Consider the following 16,603-nt stretch of genomic DNA (forward strand, 5'->3'; position numbering starts at 1 on the left):
CAGGAATTTTTATCGCCTCTGTGATACGCGATGTTAATAACGCGCTAACCGGGCGATACATTCCAGCAATAGACGCGATAAATAAAAAAGCGCTAAGCGCGCTTTGCAATATTTAATGCTGTCTATTGATAATATGCCCCGAAGTGCGCTCTGTTATATTAGTAGGGCGTTATATACCGTAGATGTATTTTATCAAAACATTAATATGGGCTAAACATCTACAGTTGCATTAGTGTCACAGCATTTCGGTTGTTCAAGATGTGTGACAAACTAGTGGTTTAAACAGAATTATAGATGTGCAGGTACTCAGAACATAAAGAAGCTATTTGCTCTAAGACGTGCGGGCCCTGCCTCCTTACATATATTGCAGCATCGCTGAGAAGTGCAGATACTCTACAATTCAAACTAACGAAGTGCAGGTACAGTGGGGCAGATTTACAAGCCACTTGCGCCTCTTTTACTCCGCAGTTGCGTCACTTTTGTGATGCAGCGGCGGCGCAAAGCCAGCGCCATGCTGCACGGTATTTACAACGTGACGCATCTGGGAGATGTAAAGCCCTGCGCCACATGTAGGTGTTCTGGCACAGGAGAGGGGGGGGGGCGTTCCAGTGCAGGAACGCCTCCTAAAAGTGGCTGATTGAAATCTACAAGATTTCACTCAGTCACTTTTAGGGCCATGCTGCGTCAAAACCCTGCGCCTGCTTGAAGCAGGCGTAAGGATTGACGCAGCATGTTACAGATAGGGCACCCCGAGCCTTGCTGGAGCTGCGTCGCACTTGTGACGCAATTCCAGCAATGCACCGAATTTCCGCCGGGGATGGGTCACGCATCTGCCCATTCGAGCGCCACTTTGCGCCGCATTGTAAATGCGGCGCATCAGTGGTGGCGCACGGATGGGCAGATTTATTATTTATTATTTATTTATTATTTATTTATAAGTTTTGTATAGCGCTAGCTAGACTCAAGGGTATCAGAGCGCTTCACAGCAGGTACAATTATGCGCCTTACCAGCGGAGGAAGAATCCACAGCTTGTAAACTTAAGAGCATTGCATGGACGAGGTGTGGTTGTAGATCCCGGTGATTATAATTCTGAGACAACTGTTTTTCGACGACAACAAGGTTGTGGTGCGGTGTCCAACTCTTTCCGGGGTATCATGTGTTCTTCTCGTTAAGTTCATGTGCGCTCTAGGAAGAGGGCTTTGAGTAGGGTCTTGAATTTCGGGAAATAGGTTGTAGTTCTAATGTGGGGGGGTGGAGTTCCAGATTTTGGGTGCATTTCATGCAAAGGATTTAGTTGTGGTTTTGCGTTTCCGAGATTTCAATGGAATGAGAAGGAGCGTGTTGGAGCTTCTGAGATTCCTGGACTGGCCGGCCCTTTTGAGTTTAGCGGCCAGGTATTCTGGTTTGCTTGTGTGAAGGGCTTTGTGCGTAAGGCATGCTGTTCAGAAGCTGGCTCGTTGTTTAATTGGGAGCCATTTCAGCTCCTTGAGTGCAGGAGAAATGTGATCAAATTTCTTGGTTCCTGGGACCATTCTTGCAGCGGCATTGAGGGTGGTTTTCAGGGGGCCTAGGTGGGATTTGGCTGACCCAGTCAGAGCTGCGATACCTAGGGACTTTACCAAATCCATTGGCTTGAGGGTGCAATTGAGGGCATCAACGGCTTTAAGCCATTCTTCGATTTGGGGGTTTTCGTCTCTTTTGGAGATGAGTTGTGTAGAGATGACTAATGTGGAATGTTAATAGTTGCCTAGCAGCTTAGAATGTTATCTCTTGAGAGATGAAACGGAGCTGTGAAGCAGGCTGTGGATGAGCTGGAGGTTCCTGTACTTACTCTTCAATAAAGACTACAATTATAATATTTCTTGGACTCATCTTTACATTGGCGACGAGGAAACTTCAGTTTTCTCTTGATTAAGTTTAAGATGGTTCAGTGAGAGCCATTGTTGGACCTCTTTGAGCGTGCCATTTATTTTGTGCATGTCGTACATGGAGGTGGTTTCCAGATAAAGCTGTGTGTCATCCGCGTAGAGGTGGAAGGGGATGTTGGAATTCCTGAGTAGTGTGGTGAGGGGTTCCATGTAGATGTTGAAGAGTTGGGGAGAGAGTACTGATCCTTGTGGGACTCCTCTGATGACAGGTAGCAACTCTTCTGGCGCATCTCAGCTGATTAGCAGAGATGCGCCAGAAGTTGTACATCTGCCCATTAAAAGCACGGTGACAAAAGGGCATCGGCATCAGCTCAACATCCAGTGAGTCTGGGCAAGTCACTTCATCTCCCCATGCCTAAAAACATGATTCTGCACTTATGTAATGTTATGTGGTACTCATGTAAAGCTCTTCAATGCCCTTGTGCCGAGTTTGCACAATATACAGCTGTAAATGAAAGCCAAGCAGTGCACCGCCCAGAAATCGGAAGTCAAGAACAATTCCTCCATGTGTTTCTGGCTCATCCGAACATGCTTCAGTACTTCCTGAACCCGCCTGTACCGTCTGGGCCTCTACATGCAATTTATGTTGAACTGGCACGAAATTAAAATGTGCAAATACGTAGAATGCAGCCATATGAATTAGTACTAGACTTCAAAATGCCTTAGGCAGCTTTGCCTAACAAGTGACTTGATCAAATTGGCTAAAACATGCATAAAAAGACTAAAGGTTGACTTTACTCTGACATGTCTCTAAATGTCTTTAATAAAAAGCCTTACGTTACAGAAATTTATGTTTAACAATAACATTTGCTAGAAACACTGAATTCTTTTTTCACACTTACTATACTAATATACAGCATGTAGCATTGAACTTGACCTCTTTTATCAGATTTATGTATTGAAACAGTGCAGAATTTGTTTTCTATATGCTTAATGTTTCATTTAAACTTTAGAAAAAAATTATTCATGAAGTTAGTACACATTTTGCTTATTTACTGAGAAAAGGGGCAGTTCACACATTAAAATGCAGTTTAAAATTATTTTAAGCTTAACATTTCATGATGATAAGAAGTGGTGCTGAATATTTCATTGCCAATACTGAGTTTTACTCCAGACCAAACTTTGTTCACCAGGTAACAACCAATGAATTATTAACCATGAATTGGATTTAATCCATCAATATTTATTTCTTTTTTAGAAGATTCCGAAAACACAAACACAGTACAAAATGTATTTATAAATATGTGGAAAACAACTACAAATTGTGTAGGAGACAGACGTATACAACATGAATGAACATAAATTATGACGCATTCACACACGCTCTTGCATTACCTGACTCAACTCGTCTTCATATCAAACTATCACACCTTCAAGCTTACAAAACCAAAACAGACTTGAAACAACACAACAACAAGGGAATATGTCGTCGCCTCAATCCAAGAATTTTTCAAAGTAAAAGAAAGGATGAATTTTTCTTTTTTTCTTTTTTAGCTTAGATACTTAATAAACATTGCTACTCAAAAACATGGATGCGTGCAAATATTTTAGACATGAGCCCAACAAACAAGGTCCACCTTCAAGCTTACAAAACCAAAACAGACATGAAACAACACAACAACAAGGGAATATGTCGTCGCCTCAATCCAAGAATTTTTCAAAGTAAAAGAAAGGATGAATTTTTCTTTTTTTCTTTTTTAGCTTAGATACTTAATAAACATTGCTACTCAAAAACATGGATGCGTGCAAATATTTTAGACATAAGCCCAACAAACAAGGTCGACGCGTTTCGAACCGGACCCTTTGTCCGATTCTCATCAGGACCAAACAGAGAATCTGAAAGAAGAAAGAACAAGTTCCCTTACAATCAACATAATTCAATGTGTTATGAAGAACACCATTAAACGACCACCAGCAAGAGAGTCTCCCTACCTGAGTGTTCCAAGTAATCTATTCAACTGATTTGGAAGAACGGAGTGGATATACTTCTGTAAACAAAGTGAACTAAAGATTAGTCACAATGGTTAGTGCCTATTTGTCCTTCTAAGTGCAGTGGCCAGATGCGGGAAAAGTACCTGCAAAAAGACTGAATTGCCAGTATGTCTCCTTTACTTTGTGGTGAACTGGATGGCAGATGTACCTTCAGCTGCTTGCGGAGAGCAAAGTTCACAGAGCTGTAAATAAAGGATTGAAGTACATGCCACTTAGTAAAATTGCCTAATAGACACGGGGTATTCACAGTTCCACATGCGGCGGGGTTTACCTTCAACACTGGGTCGCTTGGCAGAGGTTATCGGTGCATGTGGAGCTGCTCGAATAGAGAGATCAGTTCGGGGGTGATTCGCCGTTTTCTACAAAAAGTAGAAATGAATGTCAATTTATGCAGAAGTGTGTTAAGGTTCGCTATTCTAGCAAAAGTTACCAGGGATCTCTCTAAACTTGAAGACACACGTACCTTTTGCGGCAGTTTCAAGGAGCTCAAAAAACGGGGCCACAGCGCAATGTATCCGTGCGGTCCGCGTTACCCGAGTGAATCGTGTAAGGCGGGTTGCAGCACGTGTCAATATCAAGCGGTTCTATTGGTCCGTGTAGGTCTAATGATTCCGATAGGGATTCTGGTCGCTGTAGTTTTGCATTCGAGCTCCCCGCTCAAAGTAGGGAGAGCGGACCATCAAAAAATAGGTGCAGAGATGGTGGCAGGGTTTAGTAAATGGCCCGCGGAATCTCTGAGAATTCGTTAAGTCCATTTGTGACTATGTCGAATCTTAGGATAAGCTGTGCTCCGCGTTGGCTGAGTTTAGCCTCCATGTCGCCCCCTCTTGTATCCATTTCCAATCTGAACAACACAGTTCATTTTATATCGTTTTCTGTGTGTCCTTCCAAAGTCCAATGATTAACCAACGGTGCATTCGCCACTGATCTCCTGACTCTTGACTTGTGTTGGGTGATCCGCTGACGAATTTCTTGTGATGTTTTCCCAACATATAGTTTCTGGCAAGGGCACAGAATGCCATAGATGACATTTTTGGTTTTACAATTTGAAAAAGCTGAATGTTTCCAGAAAATGCCATTGTATGAAAACACGTCTCCCTCCATTGTGTTATCACAACACACGCAAGTGCCGCATTTATGATGTCCATGGATGGGCTGTAGTCCCAGCATGCTCCGTAATGTGGATGTTTCCTTTTTGGGTAGTGCTGCTCGCACGACAAAATATGCGATGCTCCTCTTTCTTTTTAAAAGCAAAAAGAGGTGGCTGTTGTAGGCTGACTTCAAGGTTCTTAACCAAATGCCAATTTTGGTTAACAAATTTTTTGAGTTGATTGGCATTCGGACAGAAGGTGGTGACACAGACTATTCTTTGTAGTGGTGGCTTGGCCTTTTTCTCCAGGAAGGCTTCTAGTGGAGTCCACCATGCTCTGGGCATGGCATGTTTGAGAAGTTTCTTTGGGTACCCGCGTTCCATCAGGCGCTCAAGTAAATTTTGAGCGTGTTCAAAGTAATCATCTTTGAAGATGCAATTACGCCTAATACGTAAAAATTGGCCGAATGGAAGATTTTGACGGAGGTTCCGAGGCTGGTTGCTTGTGTAATGTAATGCGCGGTTACGATCAGTTTCTTTTTTGAAGAGTGTGGTAGCCAAAGTCCCTTCTGACGAATAGACTTTCACATCCAGAAAGGTGATTTGATATTTAGCATGGTTGATGGTGAACTGAATATCTTTTGTGCGCCTGTTGAACCAGATCAAAAACTCATTGAGTTGTTCCTCACAACCACTCCAAATGAAAAAGGCGTCATCAATGTACCCCATGTAATGACTGATGCATGTTGAAAATGGGTTATTGTTGAGGATGAATTTGGCCTCAAAGAGGCCCATGAACAGGACTGCCAATTCCGGCGCAAAAGGGCAGCCCATGGCTACCCCTTTAATTTGGTAGTAAAAATCTGATCCAAACATGAAATAATTTTTCTGCAGAGCCAGTTTAGCAAGGATAATTATGAAATCCGTTGGAACCCTGACAGGTTGTCCATTGTGACCAGTAGTTGTCTTGATGGATCATACTCAATGTTGGCCAATCTATTGATGAACGCATTCGCGTCCTGAAGATGTGCTGGAACTGCTGAGATCAGGGATTTTAGAAAAAAATCAATATATTTGGACACTGGTTCCCAGAGAGACTCACACCCTGAAATAATAGGTCTACCGGGTGGATTTGTTTCACTTTTGTGAATTTTGGGTAGTAGGTAAAATATTGGTATTCGGGGTTTCTTATTCTGCAAAAAAGATGATTCTTTTGGACCTAAGAAGCCTTGTTCCAGTCCCATTTGTATAGTATTGAATAGTTGTCCTTGAAGTTCCACTGTGGGATCTCTAGTGATCTTCCTGTAGCAATCCGTGTCTCCCAATTGTCTCAGAACTTCTGTTTGATATTTTTGTGTCTGCCATACCACTACTGCACCTCCCTTATCTGCTTGCTTGATTATCAAAGATGGATCCTTCTTTAGGGAGAAAATGGCATCTTTTTGATCTTTGGGCAAGTTGACTTTTATGTATTGTTTTTTGGACTCCATTTGGGTGATCGCTGATAGCAGTGTTTTTTCGAACGTTATGACTTTATTGCCTGGGGGACAAAAATTTGATTTCTTCCGTAGTCCTGTTACTTCTCCGTGCAATTCCAGTTCCTGATACTTGAAAAAAGTTTTCAATCTAATTTTTCTGCAGAATTCTAGAAACTCCAATTTCATTTTCACAAAATCTGTTTTTCTTGATGGAACAAATGAGAGTCCTTTTTGTAAAACAAGTGTCTCTGTATTGGTCAGGGTCCTTTCAGATAAATTAAAGACTGAGGACATTCCTAGTTTTTGTAAAATTGGTGTCTCGTCATTTCCTATGGTTGGGAGTTGTATCTGGGTCTGCCCCTGGCTCGCCGTTGGCCTCTTCCTAAAAAAGGTTGCTGATTATTCCTTTGTTGATGTTGATTAGGTTGGACTCCTCTTCTATTTGTGCCACTAGTATCAGGTTCACTTGTGCGTGCTTCTGACCCTGATGAGGAGGAGGCATCTGAAAAAGTCAGAAATTTGTTTTTTGATCTCCCCTGGGCGTTTTGCAAATACCTCCTAGAGTCTGTACGGGTATAAAAATCCTTATTTAAATACGGGTAAGTGCTTTCAAGAGAGAAGTTGTTCTTATCTGTTTCAAATTTGTTGGTTTTTTGAGCTACTGTTTAATCCTTAAACTCTAGGATTTCTTTTTCAACCTTTTCTAGCAGGGTTTTTGAATCAGCAATCTGCTGGTTATTTTGTATTTCTGACTCCAGAGATTCTATTTCTTCAAGTTGTTTTTTGGATAGACGCAAAGCGGTCTCCACAGTTAAGACCATAAGATCACGGCTGCATTTCGTTTCAATGCAGCTGAAACCTTTTTTGTAGTAAATACAAGAGAGAGTACCCCACTGTCCACAGGGAACAGTGTACAGTGACAGTGTAGTCAAAGAGGAATCCCTGGGTGTACGCTAAACTGAGTCTGTTATGTGCACTACATGGGTTCTAGCCAATCATGCAGACATTCCTTATAGAGGCATTAAAGGGAAATTTTTGTAAAAGTAAAACATTAGATAAGGAGTTCCACACTAAAAGTAAACGTTTACAGTCTTTTTAATGTTTTATAAAAATAAAATTTCTTGTCGCAAGAAGATAAATTAAAAATCCAAAGTACATCTCTTTGGATAAGTACAGTGAAATATCAAAAGACAATTAAAACAGTTCATAATACATAAAAAACATAATATCACATTCATCAGAATTATAGAACAAAGGAGAAAAAGTTAATCAGTACAATTCCACAAAAAACAACAATTGGATCCTTTTCGCAAACCCCCTGTAATTGTGGCCTTGATATTTTTTGCCACTACTCATGTAGATCCACTGGTCTTTTCTTTAATGTTGGTGGTACAGTAGACAGTATCTATAGTTTATGGATATCTGCTACCTCCTTGACCTTTTTGGGATTCTAGCCACAAAAGCGTCGATGCGTTTCGGTGTTATTGTACTTGATGTTGTAACACCTTCATCAGAACATGCCGTCTCTTTGGGGTCACCGGCTTCTACACTTATATTAAGTAATTTCCTTTAAATATTCGAAGATTCCCCTGGGGGGCACAGTCCTCAGGGAGCCTTCTATAGACAATCTCAGTAGTGTTTTTTTTTTTTATAAAAGTGCCTTGGGAGTGGTGGACCTGCTCATGATAGGAGGGTCTTTCCTTTGTTGTATATATAGGCAGACTATGATTCTCCCTCTCTCTTAGGTTGTTTTTTTTGGTTCAACCGTTGGTGAAAGCCTTCAAGTAGTTAAAACGCTCTCCTGAACGGGCATATGTCAATTTCACTTGTTCGACTTTGAAACTGGATGTGTTCTGTTGGTGAATTATTCTAAGCTTCTGCCTCGTTCGTCTCCTTTACCCGTAAAGTGGAACAAGTGAAATTGGCATATGCCCGTTCAGGAGAGCGTTTTAACTACTTGAAGGCTTTCACCAACGGTTGAACCAAAAAAACAACCTAAGAGAGAGGGAGAATCATAGTCTGCCTATATATACAACAAAGGAAAGACCCTCCTATCATGAGCAGGTCCACCACTCCCAAGGCACTTTTAGAAAAAAAACCTACTGAGATTGTCCATAGAAGGCTTCCTGAGGACTGTGCCCCAAGGGGAATCTTCGAATATTTAAAGGAAATTACTTAATATAAGTGTAGAAGCCGATGACCCCAAAGAGACTGCATGTTCTGATGAAGGTGTTACAACATCAAGTACAATAACACCGAAACGCGTTGACGCTTGTGTGGCTAGAATCCCAAAAAGGTCAAGGAGGTAGCAGATATCCATAAACTATAGAGACTGTCTACTGTACCACCAACATTAAAGAAAAGACCAGTGGATCTACATGAGTAGTGGCAAAAAATATCAAGGCCACAATTACAGGGGGTTTGCGAAAAGGATCCAATTGTTGTTTTTTGTGGAATTGTACTGATTAACTTTTTCTCCTTTGTTCTATAATTCTGATGAATGTGATATTATGTTTTTTATGTATTATGAACTGTTTTTAATTGTCTTTTGATATTTCACTGTACTTATCCAAAGAGATGTACTTTGGATTTTTAATTTATCTTCTTGCGACAAGAAATTCTTTTTTTATAAAACATTAAAAAGACTGTAAACGTTTACTTTTAGTGTGGAACTCCTTATCTAATGTTTTACTTTTACAAAAATTTCCCTTTAATGCCCCTATAAGGAATGTCTGCATGATTGGCTAGAACCCATGTAGTGCACATAACAGACTCAGTTTAGCGTACACCCAGGGATTCCTCTTTGACTACGAAACCTTTTTTGTAGTTCGGGTCCTCAGTGAATACCATAGAAATGTTACGGATTTGAAGTCCGACAGGGATTGTCCCTGCTCGAAGGTGTTGAATTAGAAAATGCCTGTGCAGGTCGGTCCAAATTAGTTTTTTCTTTAGTCTTATAAGTTTTTCAGACTCATTTTGAGTCTTAGCAGTCACACTCAAGGTAGCAGAAGCAAATGCGGGTGGATCGCTAATCAGTTTTTGAATGTGTTCTTCGCTATAAGCGAACGTGTCACCATCATTCATAGTCCTACTGTCACTAAGCCCAACGTCTTGTTAGTAGTTAAGGACAAACAACAAATAGATAACACATATTTATACAATGAAAATAAATTCTACTTTAAGGCAGAAATTCTGCCTGTCACACTGTTACACACACCACTATCAATTGTAAATAGTGAAGCCTCGCGGATATGGTATCCGCTTTTATGCTCAAGAACAACACAAGGGCTTTGACTCACCTTCAGTAAAGCAGAGTCTATTTGAATCATCAACAACAAAGATGCCAATACTGAGTTTTACTCCAGACCAAACTTTGTTCACCAGGTTAACAACCAATGAATTAATAACCATGAATTGGATTTAATCCATCAATATTTATTTCTTTTTTAGAAGATTTCGAAAACACAAACACAGTACAAAATGTATTTATATATATGTGGAAAACAACTACAAATTGTGTAGGAGACAGACGTATACAACATGAATGAACATAAATTATGACGCATTCACACACGCTCTTGCATTACCTGACTCAACTCGTCTTCATATCAAACTATCACACCTTCAAGCTTACAAAACCAAAACAGACATGAAACAACACAACAACAAGTGAATTTGTCGTCGCCTCAATCCAAGAATTTTTCAAAGTAAAAGAAAGGATGAATTTTTCTCTTTTTCTTTTTTAGCTTAGATACTTAATAAACATTGCTACTCAAAAACATGGATGCATGCAAATATTTTAGACATAAGCCCAACAAACAAGGTCGACGCGTTTCGAACCGGACCCTTTGTCTGATTCTCATCAGGACCAAACAGAGAATCTGAAAGAAGAAAGAACAAGTTCCCTTACAATCAACATAATTTAATGTGTTATGAAGACCACCATTAAACGACCACCAGCAAGAGAGTCTCCCTACCTGAGTGTTCCAAGTAATCGATTCAACTGATTTGGAAGAACGGAGTGGATATACGTCTGTAAACAAAGTGAACTAAAGATTAGTCACAATGGTTAGTGCCTATTTGTCCTTCTAAGTGCAGTGGCCAGATGCGGGAAAAGTACCTGCAAAAAGACTGAATTGCCAGTATGTCTCCTTTACTTTGTGGTGAACTGGATGGCAGGTGTACCTTCAGCTGCTTGCGCAGAGCAAAGTTCACAGAGCTGTAAATAAAGGACCGAAGTACATGCCACTTAGTATAATTGCCTAAAAGACACGGGGTATTCACAGTTCCACATGCGGCGGGGTTTACCTTCAACACTGGGTCACTTGGCGGAGGTTATCGGTGCATGTGGAGCTGCTCGAATAGAGAGATCAGTTCGGGGGTGATTCGCCGTTTTCTACAAAAAGTAGAAATGATTGTCAATTTATGCAGAAGTGCGTTAAGGCTTCGGCATTCTAGCAAAAGTTACCAGGGATCTTTCTAAACTTGAAGACACACGTACCTTTTGCGGCAGTTTCAAGGAGCTCAAAAAACGGGGCCACAGCGCAATGTATCCGTGCAGTCCGCGTTACCCGAGCGAACCGTGTAAGGTGGGTTGCAGCATGTGTCAATATCAAGTGGTTCTATTGATCCGTGTAGGTCTAATGATTCCGATAGGGATTCTGGTCGCTGTAGTTTTGCATTCGCGCTCCCCGCTCAAGGTAGCGAGAGCGGACCATCAAAAAATAGTTGCAGAGATGTTGGCAGGGTTTAGTAAACGGCCCGCGGAATCTCTGAGAATTCGTTGAGTCCATTTGTGACTGTGTCGAATCTTAGGATAAGCTGTGCTTCGCGTTGGCTGAGTTTAGCCTCCATGTCACCCCCTCTTGTATCCATTTCCAATCTGGACAACACAGTCCATTTTATATCGTTTTCTTTGTGTCCTTCCAAAGTCCAATGACTAACCAACGGTGCATTCGCCACTGATCTCCTGACTCTTGACTTGTGTTGGGTGATCCGCTGATGAATTTCTTGTGATGTTTTCCCAGCATATAGTTTCTGGCAAGGGCACAGAATGCCATAGATGACATTTTTGGTTTTACAATTTGAAAAAGCTGAATGTTTCCAGAAAATGCCATTCTATGAAAACACGTCTCCCTCCATTGTATTATCACAACACACGCAAGTGCCGCATTTATGATGTCCATGGATGGGCTGTAGTCCCAGCATGCTCCGTAATGTGGATGTTTCCTTTTTGGGTAGTGCTGAGCGCACGACAAAATTTGCGATGCTCCTCTCCTTTTTAAAAGCAAAAAGAGGTGGCTGTTGTAAGCTGACTTCAAGGTTCTTAACCAAATGCCAATTTTGGTTAACAACGTTTTTGAGTTGATTGGCATTCGGACAGAAGGTGGTGACACAGACTATTCTTTGTAGTGGTGGCTTGGCCTTTTTCTCCAGGAGGGCTTCTCGTGGAGTCCACCATGCTCTGCGCATGGCATGTTTGAGAAGTTTCTTTGGGTACCCGCGTTCCATCTGGCGCTCAAGTAAATTTTGAGCTTGTTCAAAGTATTCATCTTTGAACGTGCAATTACGCCTAATACGTAAAAATTGGCCAAATGGAAAATTTTGACGGAGGTTCCGAGGGTGGTTGCTTGTGTAATGTAATGCGCAGTTACGATCAGTTTCTTTTTTGAAGAGTGTGGTAGCCAAAGTCCCTTCTGACGAATAGACTTTCACATCCAGAAAGGTGATTTGATATTTAGCATGGTTGATGGTGAACTGAATATCTTTTGTGCGTCTGTTGAGCCAGGTCAAAAACTCATTGAGTTGTTCCTCACAACGACTCCAAATGAAAAAGGCGTCATCAATGTATCGCATGTAATGACTGATGCATGTTGAAAATGGGTTATTGTTGAGGATGAATTTGGCCTCAAAGAGGCCCGTGAACAGGACTGCGAATTCCGGCGCAAAAGGGCAGCCCATGGGAAATGACAACGAGAGGCCAATTTTACAAAAACTAGGAATGTCCTCAGTCTTTAATTTATCTGAAAGGACATTTGTTTTAGAAAAAGGACTCTCATTTGTTCCATCAAGAAAAACAGATTTTGTGAAAATGAAATTGGAGGTTCTAGAATTCTGCAGAAAAATTAGATTGAAAACTTTTTTCAAGGATCAGGAACTGGAATTGCACGGGGAAGTAACAGGACTACGGAAAAAATCTAATTTTTGTCCCCCAGGCAATAAAGTACCGAAGGAAGTCATAACGTTCGAAAAAAAAACTGCTATCAGCGATCACCCAAATGGAGTCCAAAAAACAATACATAAAATTCAACTTGCCCAAAGATTAAAAAAATGCAATTTTCTCCCTAAAGAATGATCCATCTTTGATAATCATGCAAGCAGATAAGGGAGGGGCAGTAGTGGTATGGCAGACACAAAAATATCAAACAGAAGTTCTGAGACAATTGGGAGACACGGATTGCTACAGGAAGATCACTAGAGATCCCACAGTGGAACTTCAAGGACAACTATTCAATACTATACAAATGGGACTGGAACAAGGCTTCTTAGGTCCAAAAGAATCATCTTTTTTGCAGAATAAGAAACCCCGAATACCAATATTTTACGTACTACCCAAAATTCACAAAAGTGAAACAAATCCACCTGGTAGACCTATTATTTCAGGGTGTGAGTCTCTTTGGGAACCAGTGTCCAAATATATTGATTTTTTTCTAAAATCCCTGATCTCAGCAGTTCCAGCACATCTTCAAGACACGACTGCGTTCATCAATAGATTGGCCAACATTGAGTATGATCCATCAAGACAACTACTGGTCACAATGGACGTAGTTGCTCTATACACCCAGATCCCGCAGGAAGAGGCTCTCGAGACTTTGACCTACTTCTTAGACACAAGAGAACAACCTGTCAGGGTTCTTACGGATTTCATAATTATCCTTGCTAAACTGGCTCTGCAGAAAAATTATTTCATGTTTGGATCAGATTTTTACTACCAAATTAAAGGGGTAGCCATGGGCTGCCCTTTTGCGCCGGAATTGGCGGTCCTGTTCATGGGCCTCTTTGAGGCCAAATTCATCCTCAACAATAACCCATTTTCAACATGCATCAGTCATTACATGCGGTACATTGATGACGCCTTTTTCATTTGGAGTGGTTCTGAGGAACAACTCAATGAGTTTTTGATCTGGCTCAACAGACGCACTAAAGATATTCAGTTCACCATCAACCATGCTAAATATCAAATCACCTTTCTGGATGTGAAAGTCTATTCGTCAGAAGGGACTTTGGCTACCACACTCTTCAAAAAAGAAACTGATCGTAACCGCGCATTACATTACACAAGCAACCAACCTCGGAACCTCCGTCAAAATCTTCCATTCGGCCAATTTTTACGTATTAGGCGTAATTGCACGTTCAAAGATGAATACTTTGAACACGCTCAAAATTTACTTGAGCGCCTGATGGAACGCGCGTACCCAAAGAAACTTCTCAAACATGCCATGCGCAGAGCATGGTGGACTCCACGAGAAGCCCTCCTGGAGAAAAAGGCCAAGCCACCACTACAAAGAATAGTCTGTGTCACCACCTTCTGTCCGAATGCCAATCAACTCAAAAAAGTTGTTAACCAAAATTGGCATTTGGTTAAGAACCTTGAAGTCAGCTTACAACAGCCACCTCTTTTTGCTTTTAAAAAGGAGAGGAGCATCGCAAATTTTGTCGTGCGAGCAGCACTACCCAAAAAGGAAACATCCACATTACGGAGCATGCTGGGACTACAGCCCATCCATGGACATCATAAATGCGGCACTTGCGTGTGTTGTGATAACACAATGGAGGGAGACGTGTTTTCATACAATGGCATTTTCTGGAAACATTCCGCTTTTTCAAATTGTAAAACCAAAAATGTCATCTATGGCATTCTGTGCCCTTGCCAGAAACTATATGTAGGGAAAACATCACAAGAAATTCGTCAGTGGATCACCCAACACAAGTCAAGAGTCGGGAGATCAGTGGCGAATGCACCATTGGTTAGTCATTGGACTTTGGAAGGACACAAAGAAAACGATATAAAATGGACTGTGTTGTCCAGATTGGAAATGGATACAAGAGGGGGTGACATGGAGGCTAAACTCAGCCAACGCGAAGCACAGCTTATCCTAAGATTCGACACGGTCACAAATGGACTCAACGAATTCTCGGAGATTCCGCGGGCCGTTTACTAAACCCTGCCAACATCTCTGCAACTATTTTTTGATGGTCCGCTCTCGCTACCTTGAGCGGGGAGCGCAAATGCAAAACTACAGCGACCAGAATCCCTATCGGAATCATTAGACCTACACGGACCAATAGAACCGCTTGATATTGACACGTGCTGAAACCCGCCTTACACGGTTCACTCGGGTAACGCGGACCGCACGGATACATTGCGCTGTGGCCCCCTTTTTTGAGCTCCTTGAAATTGCCGCAAAAGGTACGTGTGTCTTCAAGTTTAGAAAGATCCCTGGAACTTTTGCTAGAATGCCGAAGCCTTAACGCACTTCTGCATAAATTGACAATCATTTCTACTTTTTGTAGAAAACGGCGAATCACCCCCGAACTGATCTCTCTATTCGAGCAGCTCCACATGCACCGATAACCTCCACCAAGCGACCCAGTGTTGAAGGTAAACCCCCGCCGCATGTGGAACTGTGAATACCCCGTGTCGTACAAATTTACTACCCCTTTATAACAAAACGAAACAAACAACAAAAAAGCACTAGTGTCAGAAACAAAAACATTACAATACACATAGAAATCAAATGTTATTACATCTTAATTAACCCGATAATACTGAGAATATCATATTTTAAACATTAAAGATTGTTTAAACTCTCTGTTTATGGTCAAGACACATAAGCAATTCATGATAACAAAAAACTGTATCAACAATTTATAGAATTACATCAGGAATCATTTGCTGACTAGAGACAAATCATAAGAATGAACATTTAGTTAGAGGAATGTATCAAACATAACCTACTGAATATAATTTTACCTTCAAAATACACAAAGGATGATACTAGATCGTATCTTACATTTGTACAGGACTTTCAAATATCCAAATCAGAAAGTCATAATCAGCAGTCTTATATATGATAGTCTGTTTGTACACATACACATACACATTATGGAGATACATCGTAGGCAAGCAGCCGAAAACATGATTAAATTGGGTTAAAGGCACTTATTGAAATCATGCGGATGTTTTACGAACAAGGGAAAGTTAACACAAAATGGAAGAGATAATGTTACGTCAATTGTAATGCTGGAAATCTAGAGATGTAAAACTCGACCACAATTTTGTGTACAGCAGAGGCACTGGAACTGCTCCTAAATGTGAGTACCATATTTACTTGGAAGTCAAACAGAAAAGTATACAAACATCAGTGGAAATAGAACGTTCTGTACCTAATCGTGTACGGAGCCACGATGCCTCGATGTCAGCATCCGGTAGTCTAAAAAAATAAGAACCGGATTCAGAATGCATCAGTATAGAGGCCTGACAATAATTCGAGACAGCGTTTAGGATTAAGGTGTATAAACATACCTATCATTCAGTATTGAATAGGCACGAGTCAATAGCGAATGGTGTAATCTTCATAAATCATGGGAATTGTTTTGGCATGAAGATGAATCTGAAAGAGTAATTTATATCAGTTATAAACTATTTATATGTGAAATATCGAGTTTTAAAATGGCCAAAGGGAAAAATATTTACCTAAAAGAGCCATCATTTGGAATCATGTGTATCTTCTAGTACTCGGCGTGATTAATTCTCTGAAGAAGGAAGAGGACAAAAGATTGTCAAAGCTGCAGAGCCAAGTACGATAAATAGTCTCTACGAAGGCCTACAGAGTGTGGCTTACCTAGTATCTCAATGTGAATCGAGGTAAATACGACGGGCAGCAAGCTGGGAGCAAAAAGTGTTAATTGCTGATGGGGCCCGTATGTAAAGCGCCGTTTAGAGGGCGAAATAGGACTACTAAATTGAAGTGCAAAATGGGACTGAGGGTTTGGTCGCCATATTGAAAGGGTCGGATAATGGTGAAAGTTAGAACGACCATAGTTCAAAATT

This window comes from Lissotriton vulgaris, chromosome 6 (assembly GCF_964263255.1).
Source record: "Lissotriton vulgaris chromosome 6, aLisVul1.2, whole genome shotgun sequence".
Classification (NCBI taxonomy): domain Eukaryota; kingdom Metazoa; phylum Chordata; class Amphibia; order Caudata; family Salamandridae; genus Lissotriton; species Lissotriton vulgaris.